The sequence below is a fragment of the Haemaphysalis longicornis genome, unplaced genomic scaffold (genome assembly GCF_048455015.1).
Source record: "Haemaphysalis longicornis isolate Haplotype H1 unplaced genomic scaffold, Haemaphysalis longicornis Haplotype H1 scaffold_3, whole genome shotgun sequence".
Taxonomy (NCBI): Eukaryota; Metazoa; Arthropoda; class Arachnida; order Ixodida; family Ixodidae; genus Haemaphysalis; species Haemaphysalis longicornis.
In genome coordinates this window covers 140,701,370-140,719,034 of record NW_027526335.1, presented here as the reverse complement: position 1 = coordinate 140,719,034, position 17,665 = coordinate 140,701,370, and positions in this window count along the sequence as shown.

The window sequence follows — 17,665 nt, the reverse complement described above, 5'->3', positions numbered from 1 at the left end:
AATATTAAACATTTCCACGGTTTTCTGATTTTCTACCATTCTTCTCCATACCGTGGAAACTTAAACTTGTTTGTTGCTTCAACGAAGGCAACTTGGCAATTCCTGGCTATTCCTGGCGCTGGTTTTTTTGTGCTGCAGAAAAGAGCTGCCCCAGGAAAAAGTAAAAACTGTTCTTATTTTTTTTGTATGGTCTTTAAGCCCTTGTTTTAGAGGAAGAGCTGACTGCTTTTCAACTGCAACATTTTCGTGTTCTCGAACGAAACGTGCCGCCTAAAATACAAAATTGACAGTTCGGTAGTGGATCAGGAGTTCCCAAGTTAGAGAGCACTGTGACCATTGGTAACTGATGCAGGTGTTACGAATCGTTTATTGAATTATTCGGGACCAATATCAGAAAAATTCAAAGCGAAGGGAGAATCGCAAAAATAGTGCAGCTCTAAAAACTTTTAGTGTGCACCGCTTCGTCCAGTGTTACGGGGGTTATATATCGGCGTCGAACCCGTAAGTCAGCGAACAAAAAGAAAAGAAAACGTCGAGGAAAGATTGGTAATAGTACCAGGGAGAGGACAGTATACGGCACCTTCACCTGAAGTTCTTTGGAAGCGATGCATAAGGCAAGTGTCAGGGGAGGCAGTGAGAAAATTCTGGGAGGTGACGACAAGCTGCGAGGTGATGGCTTGGCGTTGCGCCCCGTTCATCCTTTCTGTGATATCGCGGGCTCATCATGAAAAGTAGCTGCTTTGAGCCGTGAGCAAGAAAACTGGAGATCAGGGTGCGCACAAATTTCGTATATAAGGATGCAGCAACCATTAGCCATCTTTTGATAAGCGTCAATGTGCTTGGCTTTGTTGTGGGGTAAGATGATTTAGGTGTTCAGGGGAGTATTGCTTGTGAAGTAGGGTTTGTTGGGTGAAAGTGTTTATTAGTGTTAGCAGACATCGTGGGACACGGTTCATAACTTTTATACTTGGCCTGATCCGGCAGTTCGAGGGATAAGGCACTAAATCTTTTAGTGGTGGGCATGGTCCTAATTAGAGTGGCATCTGTGAAACTTTTTTTGTCGAGTGGGTCACCTGTAACGTTCCGCATTCGAGAGCACGGCTTTATTCGGTATCGATGTTTATTACAATGTCACCCAAAAATACAGGTAAAGGAAAAGTGATTTGATCAGTCACGCACAACTGACAACGAACACGCGTAATTTCTTGTAAAGTCAAAAGTTTGGGTACAGCAAAACACCGCGATTGAGATTTTGTCAACAGAATGAACACATCCTGCAAAATGTTTATAATAATCTCTTCAGCATATTCATAATCTCTTCAGCAGAGTCAGCATATTCAACATGACCGGTAGAATGATGCACACTATTTAAATACAAGATGGCGCCTGTTTTTAAGGTAGTACCGACATTTTTTCTGCAGGAGGTTCGTCGCTATAATTAGGGGGCGAGTATTCCGGGGACCTGTTTAAACCTTGAGGTATAGTACTTGTTTCTTTTTTTTCTTTTTAAAGGAAGTGCAAACAGATACATGTCATTCAAGCTGGGGTAGATTATGATTCAATAGAGTTTCCTTCGAATAAAGCAGTCGTGCGAGTGTCTGCGTAAGTGCGGGCGTAAAACTGAAGACCGGCCTTTTTTCACAGTTGTGTCAATTACCTGTCCTCTTCTCGCACACATCCCTTCTTGCCGCCTATACTGGGTATTTCATTTGCCTTCTTTATAAGCCTAAATATTTATAGGTATTATTTACCCACAGTCATCGGTCTTCTTGGTACTTTTTTCCTCTCTATAAAATAAGGAGTCGATTGAAGCTGGTGTATTAGAAACACAGCGGCATTTAAAAGGAAAGCTGTATTACTCATGTTGCCGAAAGGATGCGGCTTGCTCCACCGAGCATCAGTCAAATTTCCTTGCAGCGTAACTTCTTATGAAAGCTAAAAGAGCGCCTAGTGCCGCCATGCACAATCAGCATCTAATCACCAGCCCATAAATAAAAAAATATTGCTCTTTCTGGGGACAGGGGAAAGATACATACAAGGGCACCAAAAATGCCGAGAAGGCTTATAAAGTTTTCTTGTCTACGGAGCCTTTTGTGCAAAGCAGCTTTTGTGGTTTGGTTGCGGTGCAATCGTGCCTGCACTAAGAGGGCTCTATGAGAGCAAACATTCCATTTCTGCTAGTAAACTCAGTTGCACCAAGTTCAAATATGACTAAACTTACTGCATATTTATTCACGTGAACAAAGTTGTATCACTTACACTTTGCCACGTTATGTTTGGGGTAAATACATTTATAGCTGAGTAACATTTTTTCAGTTTAATGTTTTTCGGTAAACACTTCATCCATCATTAAATATTCAAATTTCTGAATTTATAATAAAATAGTTATATGGGTATAATTTTACTGTATTGATTCATATCGAAAAGGTGCTTCAAATATGTATGTTGTAGGTTCCTGTAATGTATGTGAGTCACGTCTCATCTTTTTGGAGTTTTTTCGGTGTCGATATTTTATGAAGTCGCTCGCACCTCTTTTACGTCTTTGTCATGCTTTCAAAGATTTATATGACATTTCGGGGTGCGCTCGAAAAGCACAAGCCTCACGACCCGCCACAAACGGGCCGAACTGGGGTATAGCAGAGTAGGGCATAACCCCCGGTCGACGCTTGGCCAACGTCACGACGAGTTAAACCGTCGGTTGCCGGCATCAATAAAGTTATTCCTACCTACCTCGACGTTGATTTGGCATTTCGATGCCATTGTGCAGTGCCTTAGCCAATTTGTGCTTGGTACTCAATTGCCGTGCACAACATTGCACTCATCGGTATTATCCGGTACCTATAAATCCTGAGATGAGATAGAAGTTCCCAGTTCCGCAGTAATCGGGGATGGGAAAACAATTGCACTCAGACGGGTAGAACCAATAGAAGAAAAACACATCAAAAAGCGCAGACAGGGTTCATTTTCACGCGCATTTATATAAATATCCAGTACTCATCTTGAAACAAGAAAAATAAAAAGCATAGAAAAAGTAAGAGAACTACAATAAACAATTCACCCTGATTCGCGTGTCGACTCGTAAAGATCACTCCCCATTAAGAACTATAGTTTTCTTACCCAAGAATGATCAATAACACTAATGCATTCATCACCCGCACGAATATTTCGAGGGCTTATATTTTTTCACGCGTGAGCGAGTCATGGCACTGTGCGAGCACATCAATATTTCTCAAGAACAGAAAACCCTTACAATCGAGGAAATAAATTTATTCAACGCGCCCTGTGGTCTCTTTTTTCTGTTCATGCACTAATGTTAACGCGATATTTCCCCACAATATGAGCCCAACTACAACGTCCGTTTGGTTTTACGAAGTGGAAAAAATATCTTCACAGGCAGCAGGCAGTTTTTTGCTGTGGCTTCATTTATTATAAGCGACATGGTTGGTGTCGTTCAGATGTGCTTATTTTGGTCTATCTTCCCCTTGCCAGCGACAAAGGGTTTAGGTTTGAACCCCAGTTTAAGCTTGAACTACGTCATTACCTGAGCGACTTTATAGAATCTCAGCATAAACAAATGAAGATGCTCAATATTTATGCCCTCTGCTGTTACTGCCTTAGCTGTGCGGGACGCAAAGGTAGATTGTCGTGTCCTCTTGTCGGGTATTATCGGTAAACCACATGCTTACATTCCCCAAAGTCGGAGACAGCTTTCTGCTTTGTCTAGATGCACTCCCAGCGTAAAGGACTGTACATAAAAAAGGAGGTTTACGGCAACCCCTCTTCCTACTCTCCCTGCTTCAGCCATTAGGGAGCCATGGTTGGGCAACAAGATCTCGAGTTTTGTGCTAGTTTACCTAGTACCGCTTGCGCTGTTCCAGTCCAAAAAGAAAAAAGCGCAAACTATTGTAAAAAATGGTCAATGGCTACCATCAAGATGCATAGCCCTGTTTGCTCCTCGGCAAAGGCACTATAATGCCGAAAGTGGGTGCCTGGCATAAACGTATGGTGCCAGTTCGTTTCATCTTTCCAGTTTGCTATCCAGTACGCGTCTTCACTATTTGCAGACATGGCACGATCAGCAATGGCGACAAGTGTCTCGCTTCCTTGCAGGCAAGGTAACGTAGCAACCCAGTTCCCCAAAACGTTGGGGACCCTTTAATGATTCTCCCTATATTCGTCATAACAGTTGCACTGCAGCGCGCAGCTCTGCCTTTTTGGAATGCAACTATGAACAGGGCAGTTCCTCCATCAACTGTGCGTACATAGTTCTGCTCAACTCCTTCCGCGTCAGTATAAATGAAACCCCAGGCCTTCGGCGACACACATTATCTTAAGCCCCCTCCTCACCATCCAAGCAAAAGTGCGGGCAACATCTCGGCGCACGCCTTCAGCAGTACGAGTTGAAGTCAAGGGTTTCACGGACATCCGTCTTGTCGGGAGGGTACATTTGCGAGAGAAAGAGGGCACCGACCAAGTAATGAAAAAGAAAATCTTAAAAAACGTTTCGGCTCCCGCACGGGAGCCTTGTTCACAATGAATATATTGCAGGCAAAAAAGACCTTAACTAGGCTTTAAAACGTAAGGTGGGCAGCGTCATGTTTAAATGTCATTAAGAGAGTTCGTCCCGACCTGTTAGGCTGCGGCTGCCCTGACGCCTTTGTATCATACGTGAAAAGAAGGATGGCTTTGCAGACTACGCCCAGTGCCGGTAAAAAGAAGTGGGCTGCCACTCCCTATGTTCCTGGCACAAGCAAAGAAATTGCTGGTGTTCTGCAGAGCTCTGATGTGCACGTAGAAAATGCCATCGAAGAAGCTGCGGCAAATTATGATCCACGTAAAGTGTATAAGCTTCCTAAACACAGGTTTCCCAGAGTGATAATCAAGATGCCCTGTGCAAACTGCACCTATGCGTACTTAGGCTAAACGGGCTGCTTTGAAAAGTGCATAAAACAGCACTGCGATGATGTTAAGACCAAAAAAGTAGCGTCGAATGCCATGCCCGAATATGGAGAGCTGTCGGTCCACGAGTTGACTGAGAGAATGCACGCATCATCCCCACGGAGAAGAATTTGGCGGATGATTACATTTAAAGGGGTCCTAAAATACCTTCCGCCGATGCGTGGATGTACATGTAACCAAATAAAGCAATGTATTAGCAATCTCCTCCCGCAAAAATTTTGTTGAAGCGATGAGTATATGCTGAGAAATCGTGAATCAAAAACCGCGCATTATCGTCGCGCCAAGTTTCCTCCTTCTTTCAACTTTCTCTCCGCTGTTGACGGCGAGTGAGCCTTCCCTCCCATGATGCTGCGCTCCTCGGTGGTGACGTACTTCCGCTATTGCGCTGCTCACACAGCCGTCTGCTACGGGCAAGCTTTGTTGACACCATGAATCCCGCTCTCCACTCAAGGCTGGAAAAGCAAACGAAAAATCTCGCCGCATGTGTGCGGCGGCCTGGCCTTGCCCTTTCGCGGTGTACGTTGCTGCAGAACTTTGCTATCGGTGGCACGCCACTCTTTATCGGCGGCGAAATCACAGCCGCACGGGGAGGATCCCGCGCTCGCTCCCTTGGATGCACAGCGCACTGTTTATCGAGAAAGCGCCGTATCAGATGTGGCCCCGCTGGTGCCTGGTCTTATTTTGTGGCGGTGGTAATTCCTGGCGGCGGCATGTGAAAAAGACATTTTAAACCGATACAGAACCTGTGCACAAAACGCCAGTTCAGCTTGGGGCGACGCGTGGTGGAGAGCGGCAACGTTGGCAAAACATGCTCCTCCACGGCTATGAGCTTTCTAGCGCTGGAGCGAGCACCATTTCTTTGACAATATCAAACATCGGTTGCCTGGAAACAAGGCACAAACCGCTCTAGAAGTCAGTTACGGTTGCGTGATCTCGGTTCAGTTAGGGGCCCCACCTCGCGGCATATGGGCACTGCAGGCATTCTACTCACTCCCATTAGGAAGTGCGAGATGCGTTTGGCATTACAGGAGGCGATGGTGTGTGTGCTGTGGACGCCTTTGTTTCGCGATGAAATGCGACGTTGTGCTTCTTCGGGTGGATAGTGCTTCCCATGGTCTGGATTATCTTTCTCAAGCGGCGTACGACTCAACCTCGCATGGCGTATGTGCAGTGTGCGTGCCTAAAAGCCATCTCGGCTTGTGCGCCAGAGTTAAGTGACATGCTGTTCGTCCCCGCAAACCGCGCGCGAGGTGAGTGCCGAATTTACGAGGGGCGGGAGGAGGCAACCCATCGTCTGTCAATCGCGGTTCGGCCTTGCAACGCATGTTGTGACGTTGTGTTCGTTCGAAACGCATCTCTGGATTGTTTGGAAGTTGAATAAAATGTACGCGCCAAACCCGGGCATTCGGCTCAGGGCGTTCTCTGCGATTGCAAGAAAGAAGTGCCACGGGGCTTCAACGCTTTCTTTATGGAACGTACTCAAGTAAGGCAATATTCATGTCGTGTTATGGCCCTGTCGCATTCAATACAAACGGTTAAGCGTGTATTTACACTTGTTTCGTTTGTCGTAAAATGTCCAAGCACTTCGGCACTCCGCTGGCAGATCAGCCGGCGAGCCGACGCTGAGCAGACGACTCATCTCTTTGCCGGAAGTGCGTAAAAAAGCCGCCCAATAGCAGGATGTCTAGCTCATGACGAACATCTGGGAATCGATGATGTAGACACGTGAAGATGGCGGCGTCCAAAAACACAAAGAAAAGGGTGAGAAAAAAGCGACAAACTTTGCAACAAAAGTGTGAGCTTTCCGCTGCGTGTAAAAGAGTAATACTTGGCACAGATGATGTTGAAGACCCAATCTAACGATTGCGCTAGTCAATTTAGTGTGCTCAAAACGCCTTTCAGGGCCCCTTTAAAATCATACAAAAGTTGCGGGAAATCGGATAGGGGGTCGCGACCGCTTCAGGCGTTTTCTTTTATATCCGTTATTTTTTCCAAGATTGCGATAATATTGGTATGATTGCTTTTGGGACTAAGCAGTCTTTCAAATAAACCAAACTTGTTATTTGTCTTCGTGGCTCCTTTAACGATCCCGTCGACTGCGCCAGTTATCTTCGCGATGTTCTTTTCCCCGAGGCTTCTCCTCCAAGCCGCAGTAGCGCTGAGGATCTAACCCCGGGTATTCTCAATCGATTAACTCAGCTTGGGACAGAAAAACTGTACATTTCTTTACAGCCCAGTGGGCGGCTAATAATGAGTGCTCGGGTAAAGCTCGTATACGACGGGCCTGGAAACCAGGCACCCAAACCGCGTCTGTCTGTCTTCATGTTACCTTCATCTTACCGCTGAGGTCCGGTGTCCGTCCCCATATGATGCCCGTTAGGAGTTCATTTGCGAGCAGGCATGGCCTTTCTCAGAATGCCTGGGGTTTGAAAGCGCCGCGCGACACGTTCTTTCCATTTCTGCGATACTCTTCCCAGGGCCCGCGCCAGTTATTGTTTGAAGTGCCCGAGATACCCTGTTGATCGTTATTGGGGAAACTGATGAGTGCCAAAAGGAGATCTTTCTCGAGGCTTTCCTGTGCGGCACTCCACTGAGGACACAATGCAAAACCAAACAAAACATCGACTTTCGTATGCTTCTTACCAGACTCATCCGTCACGGAAATATATTTGTTGGAGGCGGAGAACCCTGCCACCAAGGCGCCTAGACGCGTTTTTTGAGGAGGGTAACCAGCAAAGTGCATGGTGGCTTGTGACTATTATAAATTGACGGCCATGAAGGTAAGGAAATGTTTTTCGACACCCCAAATGGTGGCAAGGCATTCCCACTCTGTAACGGAGTAATTCTTCCATAGCCAGTGTCAACAAAGCTCTAGCATAGGAAACAACCCTCTAACGAAGATTCACATCACTTTGAATGAGAACAGCATCGATTCCGTCGCCGCCTGCGTTTGTGTGCAGAATAGTGGGCTTGTTTTCATTGAAGTGACAGAGTACTGGACAAGATGTTAGGCGGTTTGCGGTGCTTCATAGGATTGTTGGCACTCATTTGATGAAACGATAGCAGTGCAGGATGTAGGAGCTGGCTGAGGGGTGCCACAATGGCCGATTTTACGCAAGATAGGGCATACGCGATCAGCCTCCACCATGTGTTTGTTTATTTTTCGGCAAAAGGCCACACCATCTTTAGTGTATTAGGTTTACGCCTCACGAGGAGGTTGGATTTGCCTTCCCCCCCCCAGCTTCTTTTTCGCGATGTATGAGCGGGCAGTGGAAGAGCCAACAGTCTGGCGCTGTTGCGTGGTGAAATCGACCTAGTCAGTGATACGGGGCTCGTTGTTTAAAAACCACGTCTTGTCCACCTTAGGAAGACGAAAGGAAACGTTCTGCAGCTCTGCGTGGTTGTTCCACCTGTTAAAAGCGCTACCTCCTGCGTAGCTGTCGAGTCACTCTTCAATGTCATAACCACGAAGGCCAGCGAACATGAGTGAACCCTGCTGGCAGCTGGTGACGAAGTGCCGTGGGACGCGGCCGAAGTAGCACCGTTGGCTGGTTCTGCTGTCAGCGACATGGCTTCTTGCGCTAAGCGACGACGCGAATGCAGCTCCAGTGTTAAGCGTAGAGAGGTGGACTGCGGTATCGAGATGCACCCTCAAGCACTTGCGAGACGACAGTTCCCGTGGGCATATATTTCAGCACTCAGACGAAGGAACCACCGAAGCGGTGGCGATTATTAGTGAACGGTAGGGATGATACCTGATCTATTGATGATAGGGCTCATGATAATCGGTGTTTGGAGAGAGGCGCCGCTAACACAACCCAAAGTTGAAGTACCACAGTCAAAGGATCTCACATTCCCACCGCAGCGGGCACCTCAGGTTTTTCGGGATTCCCACATAGAACTAGTCAGATTCCTCATCAGCTGCGGCTACTTACTTCAGGATAAACCATTCGTCATCCAGCAGTATTGACACGCCTGGTCGTGAACAACACCATCTTCAGCCCCATCATCATCGTCCTAGATAGAGTACCTGCAGCATATCTAAGCATTCCCGACGTAGTACATGCTGCGTCTGGGATATTTTAGTACATAAATACATTGGTCTCCAAGTGACTGTCACCAATCCGTTGACACACCGGTTCAGTCTTCTGCGTAGCCTCTATAACTTTCCGCCTGAAAACAACTGCCCTCTAACGCGACCTTGCTTCCACCTGGTTTAACAGGCATGGCCTATCTATTTTCCTGCCACCTCCCGCGCTCAGCGAGGTGTTGGAGTGACCAGTTTCTAGAGTCGACGCTTTTTTACATTAAACGGCTGTGTTACCCTTATTTTCGCTTTCAAGGGTACTCGCGAAGGCGTCGCGCGAGCAAACACAATGGACAGTGAATCAATGTAGCACATCAGCTACCAAAATGCTGATCTACCCACCGGAACTGAACCAAGCGTAAATTCCGCTGCACTACTCAAGGATGGAGATATAGGATTCCTCCTAGACTATGTGTACTAATCTATATATAGCCTTCCTAGATTACGAGAAAGCATGTGACACGGTCGAAACCTCAGCAGTCATTAGGGCATTACGCAACCGGGGTGTAGACGAGAATAATGTAAGAATACTAGAGGATATTTACAATGGCCCCACAGCTACAATCGTCCTCCACAAGGACAGTACTAAAATACCTATCAAAATGGCGTCAGATTGGGAGACGCGAGCTCTACAATGTCATTCATAGCATAGTTACAAGAAGTGTTTAGAAAAGTGAATTGGGAGCCAATAGGAGTTAGGGTTAGTAGAGAATACCTTATTAAGCTCAGATTTGCTGATGACGTTGCCTTTCTAAGTAACTTGGGGGACGAATTGCACAGCATCTTACTGCACTGGACAAACACAGAAGGACAGTTGGCCTGAAAATTAACATGCAGAAAACAAAAGGACTGATCAAGAACCTCGGGACAGCACTGCGGTTTGAGATAGGTGGCAAAGCAGTCCAAGTGGTAAGCGTATCTATCTACTTAGGCAAAGTTGTGACCCCGGATCCCTACCGTGAGGCAGAGATAATCAGAAGAATAAGAATAGGGTGGAGGGCATTTGGCCGACATTGTCAGATAATAAATTGCAGCCTAGCATTGTCCCTAAAGAAGAAACTGTATGAAAGCAGACGTACCGCTACTTACCTATGGGGCAGAAACTTGAAGGCTTATTAAGAGGGTTCAATTTCAATTAAGGACGACTAAGCGAGCAAAGGAACGTGAGCAAAGGTGTAAAATTAAGGGAAAAGAAGAGAGCGTGGTGGGTCCGGGAGCAAACGCGTGTTAAGGACATGTTACAAATTAAGAAGAGATGGACGTGGGCAGACCATGTAATGCGAAGGCAAGGTAACCGTTGGTCATTGAGGGTAATGAAGTGGATCGCTAGAGGAGCCAAGGGTGGTAGGGGGCGGCAGAAGGTTAGATGGGCAGCGGAGGTAAAGTGGTTTGTGAGGATACATTTCTGTCAGCCAGCCCACGAACAGGATAATAGAAAAAAAGAGATTTGTCTTTGCCCTGCAGGGGACGTAGATAGGCTACTCATGGTAACGACAATAATGACGGACACCACCTCTGTAGTTGGGGCGCGGTCGCACCATCGCACTCCACCGTGGGGCTGCAATAAGGAGGTGTGGATAATTTTCGATCATGCAAAGGCGCGCTCCGTCCTCCGGGCACTTCGCTCAAGCGGTAAATGCCCCGATAAGCAAAACGTCAGTGCTTAAGCAGAGCAGAAGCACTGCAACTAATTCCGAAAGCGTAAACAGTTTAGCCATTGCCGGCCAAAGGTAAATAGGCCAATGAACCACGTTGTGCACCAGTTTTGCTTTGCAATATGCATACCCCATCTATTACACAACTCATGCTACTACACAAACTCAGAAGCACCACATGGGATCTGAGGCAGTCGACCTCGCTGCAGAAATCGGAATGCTGCAGCTCCAACTCAAAACCTTCTTAATTTGGAAGGTGGAGTAGGGGCGACAAAAGAGTTTGCTCGGAACAGCGGGCAATGCTTTCTACTTTACACTACTCTTTGGTTACGGAGCGTACTCATCGGATAAAAAGCGCCGACGGGCAACCTTTAGGAACTCCTGAGTGAGCGTGCCGTACCCGGACTGTTTAGAGTGCTCCGCAGCCAGGGCGAAATTCTGACCACCGGGACTTTATGCGCTATCGCACCTCCGCTCTGTCGATTGGGCTTGAAAAAAGAAGAGGCACAGTCCGTCCGCTCCCATGATGTTACCGCATGGTGTGATTGCCAGGTGTTAGGCAGCGCCTATATGTAAGCGATGAGACTGAGGAGCAGCCCAAGGGACGGCCGATATCCAGAACCACATGCGGGCCTTCCCGGTGCAGCTGAAGTCTTACAGGAAGTTGAATATATTATGATGTTTATTAGGCTTCTTGAAGGGCGTTTCCCGATGCATCTCTCGCAGAGGGCTCAGATTGATCGTCTCGGTGAAGGAGGGTTCTGGTCCTATTAAAAAGGGGCCAGTCAGGTAAGGGTAGCCAGAAGTATTGCTTAACAGTTTCAAGAAGTTCCCCCTCAGGTAAGAATCCGAAAAATGTACTGTTCTTCTCTACAGGCTAGCGCCGAGAGGAGCGGCTTTTTGAGAATAAAGGGGGAAAGTGGCACGCCACAACTACGAACAAAGCCATCGCCTTATGGCAGCAGGCGCCAGGATTGCCACAATGTGTAAAAAACTGTGCTCAGAGAATACTCACTGATACCCAAGACTTAGGACGCTGAATTTGGGGGATCAGTTTAGAAAGCCGGAGCACATCTTTGAGCTGTAGCTCTATTGAATGTGAGTATAAAACAGAATATGCTCATAATTGACGGCATATTTTGCTGGTAACGTTCCTGCGAGAACCAAGAGGTTGTAAGCTTCGGTCCAAATATTCTCGTCATTGGCCAACGGTATTCGTACTGGCCTTCCCTACGCAACTGTTTTGTCGTACCACCGCCGACGCTTCCTGATACCACTCTCAAATCTCACCAACCCGCCGGTTTTCGACACGATCAGCGACAGCTAGTCAAATCCCTCCTGCATTTTTTGGCCATTTATTTTTGCAGATTTAGGGTAAGCTGGACAACAACTGTTGAAAAGCGTAGTTGTAAATATTTATCTGTGAACCCCAACTTGGACAAGAAAATTTGAATGGGTTCGATTTGAATATTTACGCTCGAAATGAATTCAAAAGATGACATTTGAAATCTTCTACTTAAAACCCTGCACCAATGCACATCGTCACCAAGAATGGTAAGTCAGGTAGTTTTTTTTCTGATTTGACTTTTACTGGGGATAGGGTTTAATGGTGTGGTGAACATACCCGCACAAATAGGCAATGTAGTTGCTGCGGACAAAAAATGTAATTGTGAAAAGAATTGATTTTTTAGGCAACACGATGGGAGTGATAACAACCGGCGGTGAACATGCTTTGTATTAAAGTGTTAGCAGGCTAGGCGCAATATGCTCGTTTTCTTGCACCGTTGCAATTCCATGATTTGATAATGTCTACTCCGCCAGCGACAACCGAAGGTGTATGCCAATTCAATGTCTTGTTATTTCGTGAATAGTTTGGCCTTGCTTGAACAGGGTAAATACAATAGTTTGATTTTTCATAATGTTTGTCATTTTTACTTGAAATGTCGGAAAGTGTTCGTGGTCTATGAAGTCGCTTTTCTGAGTATGTTTGTCGCTGTTGGAGCAGTTGTTCTGGGGAGAGAAATAAACGCTTCGCGAAGGGGTATCAAAGGTCTGTATTGTTCGTATAGGATTTCAGTTAGAGTGCACCTTGTACGACCGCAGTGCATTAAAACGGGGCTGTATCCGTATATTAGCGCTGTAGAATGAAAAGTTAAGGAATCGCGTGGCGCATAATGCGTGAACGTGATCGTACTGGAGCAGAACATCGGTTCCCAAGTGTTTGGAAACCTGATACTATTGTTTAAGGATGCTATTTGTAAGATTGTGGAATAACGTTGTACCAAAAGAGCGAGAAATATAAGCGAAGACACCGAAAACACCAAGCAGCAGGAATGGAGTTGTTGGCAAGCATTACAAGTTACTCGCTGTCATGACGGGCGAGGTAAATTAGAGTACCACAGTAGACTTTGTTGTTGAAGAGGACATATCTATACGACGCATACATCGTATGGAATAGCAGACATAGCGTGAGGTTACGCATACGTTTCTACTATTAGCTCTCGCTGGTCAACGTGGCACCGTAAGCGAATAACCTGGCTTTAGTTTCAGTGACGTTGGGAACAAAAAATTATAGGAGGGCGCCAAAAACAATAAGCCACAAGCAATGAAGTTCCGAATTTCGGAGAGGGAATGTCATGGGAATCGAGTTTGGTAAAATTCCCACAAAATCGCAATTGGAGGAAGTGTGATAAGATTATTCAAACACAATACATAGAATGACTGTTGTATATTCTTCCTCTGGGCATGAAAGATGTAATTCGGCAACTACACCGACATTGAAATCTGGTCAATAGAAGGAATGCATCAGGCACATTATAACAATATTATTCTGTGCAAACAAGTCTGCGTTACCAACATGGTCAAAACGTGGAAGCGTCCAAGGTGGTTCCGAGCGTGAGGTGGTTTTTCGGAAGTATTCATTGTTGCCTAACAAATATTATTCTCTGCTATTTGTCGGCAAGCACGGTGGGGAGCAGAAGTAGGCGTGCTTATGGTGGAGTGCTCTTCTTGTTCCAAAGCAGCTAAGTTGAACCGCGAAGACAAAAATGTTGTGGGTGATTACACGCAAGTGCAGGTAAAAGTGAGAGTAGGTAAGGGTATATGATATGATCTTTGACAGACAATGAAGAAAAAAAAATCGCATTATAGTTTCTTGACAAGAAAGGTTCAGTATGGTAAAACGACACAAGTGATAATTCGTTCGCAGAGCGAACACATCCGGCTAAAGATACGTAATAATTTTTAACTGCAAATTTGGTGTTCCCCCCTTTGTCATTGCGGCTATGGTTGAAGTTGTTCGCGAGGAGTACTCTAAGGTGGAGGTATCGAGTATTCATTTTAAGAAATCGGTCACTATGGTTAGGCGGCAAGCATGACAGGGACCTAAACTGGCGGGCTTGAGGTTGGGTTCGTTTTTTAGTCCAAAACTCCATAAGATGAATGCGAAGACATTCAAGAAGGGTAGTCCGTGTTTAATGGCATTTCCTAATGAGTAAAGCAGTGGTTTTAGAATTTGCTTATTAGTGAATACTAGGAAAGAAATCCGTCTTGCATCTCAGTTGTCAAATAGCAGGTACGTGTGCCGTAGATATCATTTATAGCCACCCATGTTGGAATTCTTTGGTTACGTTCGTATCAAACAGAAAATGATTAGGTAATAATTTGCAACCAATGATCAATGTTATCAAACTGTATTGCTCGTCGTATTTTTATGGTGAAAATGTACTTTTGTGTGTTGATTATTGATTTCAACAGGGAGCTCTTGTACTTCTACTATATAACAATGTATTCTACGCCCAAACCAGGACTATTTCGCATGGTATCATTGCCAAACTTAACGTTAGCGTCTTGACCAATCCCGACCCAGTTCCTGCCTGATCTACATACTGAGAAGATGTAATTGCTGGGTGGTTGAAAAAGAAATTCTGCGTTGATAGAAATAGACAAATATGTAGACAAGGCCAGCAGAAATGCTGCAAGGATGCTATCATGCCGTTTAAGTTCACTGAGCCTAAGCGAAAACATTGCCGAATTTGTTATTAGGCAGCCCTATTGTTTTGTTTTCGCGTTTAAACAGCGAGATTTCTGGGTGTTCTTTCCACACAAAAAAAATAACTTTGGTAAGGCAAACCTAGTTTGAGAAATTCAATCAGTGCGTGAGTTTTGTAGATTGGCTGGAGTAATTGGAGTGCCCTTTCTGGCTGTATATCACATAGTTGAACATCATATTCCTAAATCCATCATCTATACAGATTCGCTGAGTGTCGTCCGTACATTGTCATCCCGAGAGTCCACGAAAAACCATGTAGTTAACCTTGTCGTGAAATCAATCGTGCTGGCATATTCTTCAAACCTTGAGGTGACTGTATGTTGGGTGCCAGGCCACTCTGGCATCGGCGGAAATGAACTGGCGGATGAAATGGCCGCCAATGCTGCACTCCGAAACACAGTGGACATAACACTACCTTACACAGACCTCAAGCCACACATAAGACAACACCTGCGCAGAACATGGCAAACACACTGGGACGAACAGACAGACAACAAACTACATGTAAGCCACACTGTGCCACTGTGTACCGTCCCAAGCCACACTTGGGACGGTACACAGCTGACTAACACAACAGACACACGGAAGTCGCCTTGGGTAGGCTACGGATAGGGCACACCCATGCGACGCACTCGTATCTGCTGACGGGATCTTCTAGACCACAGTGCAGCAGGTGCGGAGAAGCCCTATCCGTAGTGCACATACTAATCACATGCAAGGCACTTCACACAACACGACACAAACACTTCAGAGAACTCTACAGACAACATATTCCCCTACATCCACCGTGTTTTCTAGGTAACGATGCCATTGTTTCCGTGAAAGGTGTGTTTGAGTATTTGTTAGACGTCAAATGTTTAAACCTCATTTCCTATCACGCATCATGAAATCTGGCCCTATACACCAGCCATGCTCAATGTCGTTTTGTAATTTCACTTTTGTTTTTGCTGACTTTACTTAGTTTTTAAGGTTTCACACCTCATATGTGACTATTGTTTTGGCGCTCTTTGCCCCAGTTGGCCTTGTGCCATAAACATCCAACCATCATCATCATCAAATTTTTTTGCAAAATCAAAGGTTTGAGTAGAGCAAAACACCGCGATTGAGATTTCTTCAACATAACGACGCATCCTGCGAGGGTATATAATAATCTCTTCAAACACAGCATAATCAACATGGTCGGTAGAGTGCTGCATTCCATTTGCATCTTATCTGGCGCCTGTTTACACCGTAGTAGCGACTTTCTTCTGCGGGAGCTTTGTTTTTCAATATTGGTACGTGTCGAGTACTCCGAGGACGTGTTTTGCAGGCTTGAGGTGTACCACTTTTTTATTTTTTTTTTTACTTCAAACATGTGCAAACTGATAGGAATCATTCACGCTGGCTTAGAGATTTAAAATGGTTGACTCAATAAAGCAGTTGGGGGAGTTTCTGCACAATTGCAAATGTAAAATCGAGTGTGGGCTTTCTTCGCAGTTCGCTGGAGTAACTCTCAACTTCCACATGCCTTGTTTCCACGTGTTTAGAAATTTTATTTGCATTTTTCAGAAGCCTAAAAAATATTTACACTCAGTGACCAGTGCAGTCGATGCTATTTTCTTCTGTAAAACATCATTGCTAAAAGTCAAGCTGCTGCATTGAAAATACTCTGGTAATAAAAAGAAAGCTATATACCTTCATATACAAAGACAAGAAACGGGTTGCTACTCGAAGAATCAGCCAAATATAGCGGTAGCGTCACCTTTTTTTAAAGCCAAAAGAGCGCCTGGAGAGGCTACACAGAGAGAGTATCTAATCATCAGCCCATTGGTAAAGAAACAGTGCCCCGGTGAGGACAGGGGGAAGATAGATACAAGGCCACAAAAAATACCAAGAAGCTTTATGGAGCTTTCGCGTCTACGGCGCCTAAAGCGTAAAGTAGCGTTTGAGGTTTTGCTTCCAATGCAATGGTGCCTCCTCTCAAAGGGCTCTCCTCGCGCAAACAGTGAATTTCGGCTCAGCGAAATCAGTTTACGTGCGTTCAAGTACGACTAAAGTATTGCAGATTTATTCACGTGAACAACATTGTTCCACTTCACCTTTGCCAATTTGCGTTTGGCCCAAAAAGGAATTTATGGCAGAGTAAAATTTTTGCAATCATGTTTCGGTAGTGTTTCTTTCATTCATTCTTAAGAAGTCCGATTTATGATTTTTTATACAATAATTAGGCGGACGCCGTTTTAATGGAATAACTTATATCGGATGGGTGATTCGAATATGTGACATAAAGTTCTCCGAGTGTATATGCGTCACGTCTTTTTCTGTAGGCGGAAATTCGTTTTCGGCCTCAAAATGGTTTGAAATCGTCCGAACCCCTTTCGTGTGTTAGTTATACTTTTGAATGACTATATTATGTTTGGACGTTGATTTTGCATTTCTATGATATTTTTATAGTGCCTTTGTCCATTTTTGCTTCTTAGTGAAAATGAAAACCGCATTGCCATGCACAACCTCACACTGGTGTGTATTATCCAGCAACCATGAAATCCTGACATAAGACACAAGTCGCATTGGTGCTGAGTTAGAGGATGGGGAAACAATTGCGCTCAGAAAGGCAGAACTAATAGAAGAAAGGCACACCAAACAGCGCAAACAGACTGAGTTCATTTTCACTTGCACACATTTTATTATCATGTACACATAAATGAACCGAAAAAAATAAAAAATTCTCCTCGCGGATTACGCAGCATGGCTCTTCAAGGTACATGCGAAACTGCTCAACCTCGTCCAGTGCAGCTGACGCTACAAAATGACAAGGAAATTACTCTGCGGTGGAAGTGCACACAATGATAACTGCAGTTAACTGCAGAAAAGCGACGACTGGGGTAAAAAAGGAAAAAGCTCGGATGCACAACAATACATTTCAAGGAAGAG